This window comes from Octodon degus, unplaced genomic scaffold, assembly GCF_000260255.1.
Source record: "Octodon degus isolate 3935 unplaced genomic scaffold, OctDeg1.0 scaffold00052, whole genome shotgun sequence".
Taxonomy (NCBI): Eukaryota; Metazoa; Chordata; class Mammalia; order Rodentia; family Octodontidae; genus Octodon; species Octodon degus.
Genome location: NW_004524628.1, coordinates 1,977,174 through 1,985,678, shown reverse-complemented (window position 1 = coordinate 1,985,678; position 8,505 = coordinate 1,977,174). Strand labels below are relative to the sequence as shown.

Here is an 8,505-nt window from a genome sequence, read left to right as displayed (position 1 = left end):
TCCTGTATCTCACTGAGGCTGTGTTCATATTTTCCCCTTTGTTTCTCTGCATCTTATTTTGGATATTTTCTATTTTTGTGTCTTTGTATTCAGTAATCTTTTTGTTGTTGCTGTTGCTGGGATTTTTGTTGTTGTTGTTGTTGTTGTTGTGTGTGTGTGTGTGTGTGTGGACCCAGGGATTGAACTCAGGCCCTTGCGCTTGCTAGGCAAGCACTTATTCTATTGAGCTATCTCCCCGGCCCTGCTGCTGCTGTTGTTGTTCAGCACCTAATTTGCCATTATTCCTAACTGATTTTTATTTCATCTCTCACATAAATTTGGTCCTTTTTTTTTAAACATATTTCATGTCTCTACATACTTTTGAACCATACAGAATATAACTGTAATACTGTTTAATGTTCTTATTTGTTAATTCTAACTGACCTATTTTGTTTCTGTTGTGGCTACAAATAATTCATTTATAGTCCCACAGCGGCTGGTATCTTCCAGCTTCTTTTCCCGCCTCGTAATCTTCGATTGGATGACAGGCAGTGATAATTCTGCATTATTGAACTCCAGATCTTCTTGTAGTCCCTTTAGAAAGCTTTGATTGGGAACACTGCCAAGATTGTGGAAGCGGGAATTGAACTCAGGCCCTTGTGCTTGCCAGGGAAGTGCTTATTCTACTGAGCCATCTCCCCAGCCTCTCTCATCTTTCTTTAAAGTCATCCTAGAGACTGTTGCCTTCACTTAGTCGGGCACTTGCCCTCCTTAGTTGAGTCCTTCCTTTTCAGGGACCTATTCTCCATTGTCTTCCTAAGTGAATGTGCATAGACTTGAAGACTGAGCTGAGCTTCAGTGGCGGCTGGCTGCATCACAGCCTCAGGGAGCGGAGGCAGCATGAGTTCCAGCCCGCCTAACCATGTGGTGAGACTCTCTCAGGAAAAACTGAAAAAGTCAGGCCTGGTGGTCCCCATCTGTAATCCCAGCACTCCGAGAGGCTGAGACAGAAGGAGACATGTAGCATTTTAAACAAAATATTGCCTCAAAATAAGGTGGTGGTGGGGACGGAGGTCAGTGTGAAAGCCCGGGGTTCAACCCCTAGTACTGCTAATAACAACAACAATAATAGCAATAATAATAATAATAGACTATAAGCTTGAAGGCTTTTGTTTCATACTTGATTAATAATTTTTCTGAATATATAATTTTACAGTAGAAATTCTGTTCCCTCAAAAAGTTAAAACTGCTGGCTAATGTGACACAAACCTGCAGTCCCAGCTTTCTGGGACTCTGAAGCAGGAGGGTCACAAGTTGGGCTAAGACTGGGCAATTTGATGACATAAATGTGGCCATGCTTCCAAGTCACAATAAAAACAGTTAAGGATGTAGCTTGGTGCAAAGGTCCTGAGTTCAGTCCCCTGTGCTACAATCGACCAATCAATCGATCAATCAATCGATGCATTTTTGAATTGCATTTTAGTTTTAGGAGCTGCTGTGTCTAACTCCGATCATTCAATCGTCTATGTAAACTCTTCTATATTTGCTTTTTTAAAATGAATTTTCTCTTTAACTTCGATGCTGTGTTGAGCTGTGATGTAGATTCCGTTCTGGCCATCAGCACGAGCTTTCAGTTGTCTGTCCAGAAACCCGATTCTTCTGGTCCTGAGGCGTTGCCTTACACATGTATAAATGTTCTGGGCGGGGAGATAGCTCAGTAGAATAGGCGCTTGCCTGGCAAGAGCAAGGGACTGAGTTCAATCCCTGGTTCTGCAAAAAAAAAAACCTAAAAACTAAAAATTAAAAAATTTCAAGAAAAGAAAAGAAAGAAAATGTTCTGCTTGTATTTTTTCTCCAAATATTAATGTAAAGCAGTTGTTGGATGCTCTTCAAATGCTTCCTCAATTTTCTTTTTTCAAAGTGACTTTTTCCCCTCTGTATTTGTTTTCTTTTTTTACTGACTACTATTTTTTTCTGGTTCTCAGTCACTGAGCTTCCCTTTCTTGCCTGCAGATGTATTGTTCATTGTTTTGGTTTGCTTGGTCGCCTTCTCCAGTTCCTCACACCGGCCCTGGCTGCTCCGAGCCCTCTGTCCTGTGTTTGGCCCCTGAGCTCGGCGAAGGAGTTTTCCCCAGGCCTCTGCTGCCTGCTCCCCAGAAGCCTGAAGTCCAGCAATGTGATTGGCACTTTATGGAGATGGGTGGGGCTTATGGGCTTTGCCGGCTGGTGATTGGGCAGTGACCTCCAGGTTTGTTTCAGACAACTGGTTTTCTTCTCCATAGGCCCTCCATAGTCTTCTTCAAGAAGAGAAGTCTGCTGTTTGCTTCCCTGGAAAGATGGACATGGCTGCTGATAGTTTAGGAACCTGGTGAAGGTGTGAGGTGGAATCCTCCACATTCAGATCACCAGTTTTCACCCCTTTCCCCACATTTTGGTCTGGCCTTTCCCCATGCCCCTTTTCTACTCTAATCCCAGTTGCTTTTCACCCCAGAACAGCTCCTGCCTAGTGTCGTGTGGACATTTGAGGGGGTCCTTGCCTGCGCCCTCACCAAGCGACTGCCTCCTAATCAGACTTCAAGCAGCCTTTCTAGGTTTAGTTCCCATGTTAGTACCCGGCCCTCGGCTTCTGAGCCTCTCAGTGATTCTTTGGGGAGAATGGGTTTGCTGAATTAATTACGTCTTGATCTCTTTCTCAGCTATCACGTATGTGTTGAAAATTGTTTTCTATTCTTAACTTTTTTATTTTGCCTTGTGAGTGTTGTATTTCTTAAAATTCCTTCGTTGTAGAGGGGTTTCAGTGGGAGAAATCCCTAACAGGAGAAAGACCTGTTGAGTTGGCCATGTCCATCCACAAATTCTCCAACAGATTTGAACATGTGTGGTGGGTTTCACAGGCCCAGCTTTCTTCATTGTTTGTGCGCATAACATCAGCAGAGATGAAAAAGGTTGTAATCCACCAAAAGTGACTATGCCGCTCTCCTCCTTCCCTGCCTGGGGTGCTTGTAACATTTTCAGCTGAAGGAGTCTCAGGAGGCTGCTGTGGCCTACAGGGCTTAGTGTTAGTTAAAACTGGTTTGCTAGCACGATGGCCCTTAAGTGAAAAGAGAGTCGAGTCTGGTGTTCTCAGTTTCATTTTGTGCTTTTCGTAGAACATTGGAAAAGCTCAAATCCTGGAAAACCAAGAAGAGCATCAGTCTGGATGCGCTTTTTCTTTGTGGTTCTTCATCTCCTCCTTCTTTTGCACTTGCAGCTCCATCGACAGCACCTTTGAACGTCACTGTGTTTCTGAACGAATCAGCTAATAACGTGGACATCCGGTGGACGCAGCCTCCGATTAAGCGGCAGGATGGGGAGCTGGTGGGCTACCGGATGGCTCACGTGTGGCAGAGCGACAGGATTTCTGTAAGTCTGAACCCTGAACGTGTGCTTCGTCACCTCTTGTGGTTGTTGATTTGTTTCCAAAGCTTTTGTTTCACTGTGAAGAGGCCTGGTATGGAGTGAGCCAGGCCAGGCACTTTTCCATGGGACAGAAAAATGAAGTAAAAAATTAAGGGGCTGGATAGTCAGAAAGTTCTAAGGGGCTTCTTGGAGACTTTCTTCAGTCCCTCATCTAGGTATCAGCAGATAGATACGCGATGAATCTTCTGTCATCATCTGAATCTTCTTCCCTCTCAGGGAATTTATGTGTACAGGTGAAGATGCAGGGTTTGGGGGCAGGCAGAGATAACCTGTAACACGTAGTACGACAGCCTTAAAGGAATCATGACTCACTCAAAGGCCTGGCACGTGGGTCTTTTGGTGGACACCTGGAGTGCGGTCAGGCTGGACTGCGGAGTTGGCAGCCTAAAGCGTGTGGCTGTGAAAGGTGGGCTGAGGCCGAGAGCTGGTAGAGGCCGAGGACCTGGGGGAGGGTTTGACCTCAGGAGTACAACTTGAGATGGAAGTGTTTTCAGAATGGCTTATGTTATTCTTCTGAGTAAAAAATTGAGTTCACTGCTGTAAGTAACCTTCCAACCTGCCTTCTTTCTGCCAGAGTTTGTTGGCCCGTCTGATCTACAGGGAACTTAGCTGTTGGCTTCCACCCTGCCTAGGAAGGTTTTCTTGCTCACAGAGAATAGCCACACTAATTTCACAGGGTTTATTTTGAGTACCAGTAGCCGGTTTGCATGGATGTGAGTGGGGTGGTGGTGGGTACAACCATGTATCAGGCAATTCTTATAATCCAAGGCCTGAACTCAAGTTTTAATTCAGTTTCTCGAAGGCAAGTGCTAATTCGATTTCACAATAGCAGATGAACGGTCAAGGGGATCTCTGTGAAAATATGAATGCCTCCCTAGGTACCAGCCAGACCCGGAAGTCTGAAGATCGCTGTGACAGTAGGAACTTCAGTCCAGATTGGAGGCAGAGGCCAGGGAGGCCACTGCGTGCTGATGCCTCGATGGGGCTAGGTGACAGCTTCCAGGAAGGACCCCTTCTGGATACACTCGAGTTGTTTGTAGGACAAGGGACGTGCCTTGGGAGCATGCTAAGTGGCACACGTCAGATACACAGCTTCACTGCCACATGGTTTCTCTATACGAGCAGCCTAAAATATAAATAAAGAGCAAAATTAAACATAGGCCGCAGGAAACAGGGAGCTAGATCTTTGCGGTGGAGAATGGGACCGAGAGATGGAGGGGGAGGGAGGGAACAAATCAATTAAGATGCCCTGGACGCACGTGCCAACTCCCCACGGAGTGTGATCATTCTTACTGGAATGAGTCCTCGTAAAAATGAAAATGAAAAACAAGGAAGGTGGCCTTCCCTTCTGGGAAAGGAAGAGAATTGCAATAATGCTGACTCTGAGTCGGAACCTCCAGGAAGGCCGACCCCAGGGCTTCTCCTCTTTACCATGGTCTCTACCACTTTTACTGTTTTGCTGAATTCCTCACCCATTTACCCCTGCTGGTTGATCCTGGCTTGCGCATCTTCACGCCTTGGGCATGGGGCTTCCCACCAGAGTAGCTCAGTTTCTTGGTAGGAGAGCAGGACTGGGTGAAAGGACTGCGAGCTACACCCCTCATGGATGTCCAAGCCATCTCCCAATTCTTCTCCCTTTCTCACGGGCTTCCAATGTACTTCATCTCCTCAACATGCTATAGCATTGTGTATGCTGGCTTTCAACTTGGCATCAGTTATGAGTTGGTTGGCAGCATTCAGGAGTGCAGCAGCTGGCGTGGTGATTGATGGCTCCGTTCTTTAAGTGACTGCTGATAGGGCCCAGGTTCCGTTCTGCTCCAGTTCATGCTGCTGTGAATGAAACCCAGTGGCAGCCAGAGTGCCAGCTCTCGCCAATACATCGTGGCCACGTCTGTCGTGCAGATCGGGTGTGTGCTTGTGTTGGTTCTACCTTGTGATTGTTTGCTTCAGACCTGGAGGTGACTTAGTGGGGTTTTGGTCAAGGGGAAACATGATGGAGCGGGAGCTAGAACTTCAGCAGTGGCAGCCGCTGGTCTGGTGCAGATCCACTCCAGGTACCCCAGAGAACAAAGTTGTCGAGCCATTTTCAAGTTCATATCATCCAACGCTTATTGGATAGGATTTGTCTTTTCTCTTTTCCTTTCCATCAGAAAGCAGAACATTAGGTGATGGGAGTAGAGAAAAAGGAACAGGACTCAGAGGGCCAGTTGCGCCTGCCCATCAACCACTGGATAGATAAAGAAGATGTGGGTTTCTTTTATACCCGTAGTAGAGTACCATGTGGCCACAAAGAAAGATAAAGTTGAAGTATTTCTAGGTAAATAGATGCACCTTGGGGCCATACTCTTAAATCTAATAAACTGGACACACAGATGTAAATGCTGCATTGTTTCTCTGGTGTGAGAAATCAAAAATGCAAATAAGGCCCAAAATGTATAATAGACATTGTAAAATAAGAAAACATTCAAATGGGAGGGGGAACTAGACAGGGGCAAGGGAAAATGAAGAAGGGCAAGAAAAAGAAAAAGGAAAAATGGACACAGAGCTTTTTTAAATGAGGGGAGAAGGGGTTGGAGGGAAGGACAGGAATAGAATAGAAAACAAAAGAATCAAGATGGCTTAGGCAGAGCACAGCGACCGGGGTTCAATCCTCAGGCCTGCCATGCTGGCCCTGCACCCCGGGGCATGCTGAGATGGTGATTGAGACTAGGTGTGGTGGCATATGCCTGTAATCCCAGAACGTGGGAGGCGGAAAACAGGAGGATCACTGAGTCTGATCTACGTAGTGAGACCCTGCAAACCCTGTAGACCCTGTACTAAATACATTTTTTTTTTTTTTTCGGAACCGGGGATTGAACTCAGGCCCTTGCGCTTGCCAGGGAAGCACTTATTCTACTGAACTATCTCCCCGGCCCCTAAATACATTTTTTAAAAAAGAATCAAGATGTGTCACGTATGGGTACACATTCCCTATGATGAATGTGATCATTGTGTATACCTAAAATGTACCAACAAAGTTCATTAATCTTTAAAAATTCTAGCACTATAAAGAAGTAAGTTTACTGTTACACAATAATAATCAGACACTTGGGAGGTGGGGGATGGGAGCTGAAACAGGGCCTCAGCCCAGGCTGATATTGAACTCTGTAGTCTTTCTGCCTCAGCCTCCTGAGGGCCGGGATAATTTTTAAAACCAATTAGCACTCATTGGAATGGGCTAGATCAAAGATTATAGCCTTGGTTTTGAAGGGATTTAGGGTGACTTCGCTTATGGTATGTGAGCTGTTTATCAACAGGAAACTGCCCTATTTGTTGTAGAAAATCCACCTAGACTACAATTTAGCCTGTTTTTACATGTAAATAATGCAGTGTAGGTAAATATACGTTGAAATAATTTACTTTTTCATTTCTCAGCCTCCCTAGTACTGGGATTACAGGGGTGCACCACCACACCCAGTTTCAGGGCTGGTACAGCATGCGGTACCAGGGGTCAAACTCTGGACCTTGTTCTTGCCAGGCAGGCACTTAGACCACCAAGCTATCTTTCAGACCATATAATCTGTTCTTTGAATCAAAATTTCATGGCCCAGTCAGACATGGTGGTACATGCCTATGATCCTAGTAATCTGAGAGGCCGAGGCAGGAAGATTGCAAGTTCAAATTCAGCGTGGGCAGTTTGGTGATTTAGCAAGACCCTGTCTTAAAAATAAAAAGTTGGTGCACATTCATGATGCATTTTTTTTTTTTTTTAACGTGTCCTCCCCTTCCCTACCTCAAAAATAGAAAAGTTAAGAAAAAAAAAGTCCACATTGTGCCATCTCCTGAGAATGGCGATCGGGTTGTGTGTTGCAGAAATGATTCTGCTTCACAGACAGCCCGGCCCCAGGCACCAGAGCCGCTTCTCTTGCCCGCAGCCTGGCTGTGGGTCTCTGTGCCGGGTGTGCTGGGTCTCCTGGGGAAATGCTTTTGGTTCATGGTGCTCAGTGCTGAGTCCTGACACATGGAGTCTAGCCATGGTGCTTTGATTCAGGAGGATTCATTTTCCTCTGTTGGCAGAGGAAGAGCGGTTCCCAATAGATGCGTGAGTGGTCTCCAAACAAGCAGTGTGTTTCAGGAGCCACAGACCACCCTTGCCACGTCTCCTGGTGTAAGTCAAAGCCCCTTCTCCAGAGAGGACCCCTTGAGTGGAAGCAGGTGAAGGGCAGTAGGGATGGAAACTGGAGGAGTCGCTGTGGCTGGAGAGCCAGCGCTCTGAGTGCCATGACCCCTCACTGTGCTCACTGTCCCCTCTGCGCTGAGAACAGTGCTGCCACAGTCGGGGTTGTGGCCTCTCCTGTCACCCACCTCCTTACAGATGCCAAGCCACCCCAGTGAGGAGGTCACTGGCATTGTAGTCACTCTGCTTCGTGCATCATGGTGCTCTCATGACAACAAAAGACCTGGTGGCTCCCGTTCCTTTGGGAGTGTTCTTACACAGCTAAACTTATCATCTACAGCTGGAGGCGAGAAAGAGCACTGAGGAGACCTCAAGAGGGGGTCCCTGCCCATGCCAAAAAAAGAGGCTCACAGTGACCTCGGCATCTGTCACTTTCCAGAATTCCCTGCATCTCCGAAGGGTGTGGCTTAGGACTCAAGTTCAGCCCTCTAAATGACCCTTTTATTTCCATTTTTAGAAACCTCTCAATGAAGCTACTTCTTCTTTATGCATAGCAGCGGAATTGAATACTTTGAAATTTCTGGCAACTGAAGTAAGGGTGGGGTTTTGCGTGTGCAATATCAGAATCTTCTTGGAAATGGATTTCGGGTGGGCTCTTGCAGCTACATGGAAAACTGGTGCCGGTACTGTGCCACTTAATCCTGATCGTCAATTTGAATGAATTAAGAGGCTCCTGGAGGAGTGAGTGGGTTTGAAGGGTGCTGATCTATCGATGGGATAACCCATGGGTGAGTTTGTAGCTGAGTGAGCAGTTTAGGAGATGGAACGTAGGCGGAGGAAGTGTGACCTTGGGACAGCATCTGGCTCCTTGCCCCTTCCTCACTGCTCCACCTCTGCTCTCTGCTTTCTGG

The 8,505-nt window shown here is 46.4% G+C and overlaps 1 protein-coding gene across 1 annotated transcript in view; it reads left to right on the top strand.

Moving 5' to 3' along the window:
• Positions 1-8,505, top strand: part of Mertk (MER proto-oncogene, tyrosine kinase) — a 120,506-nt gene that overhangs the window by 60,999 nt on the left and 51,002 nt on the right. The gene's annotated exons all lie outside the window — the stretch shown is intronic.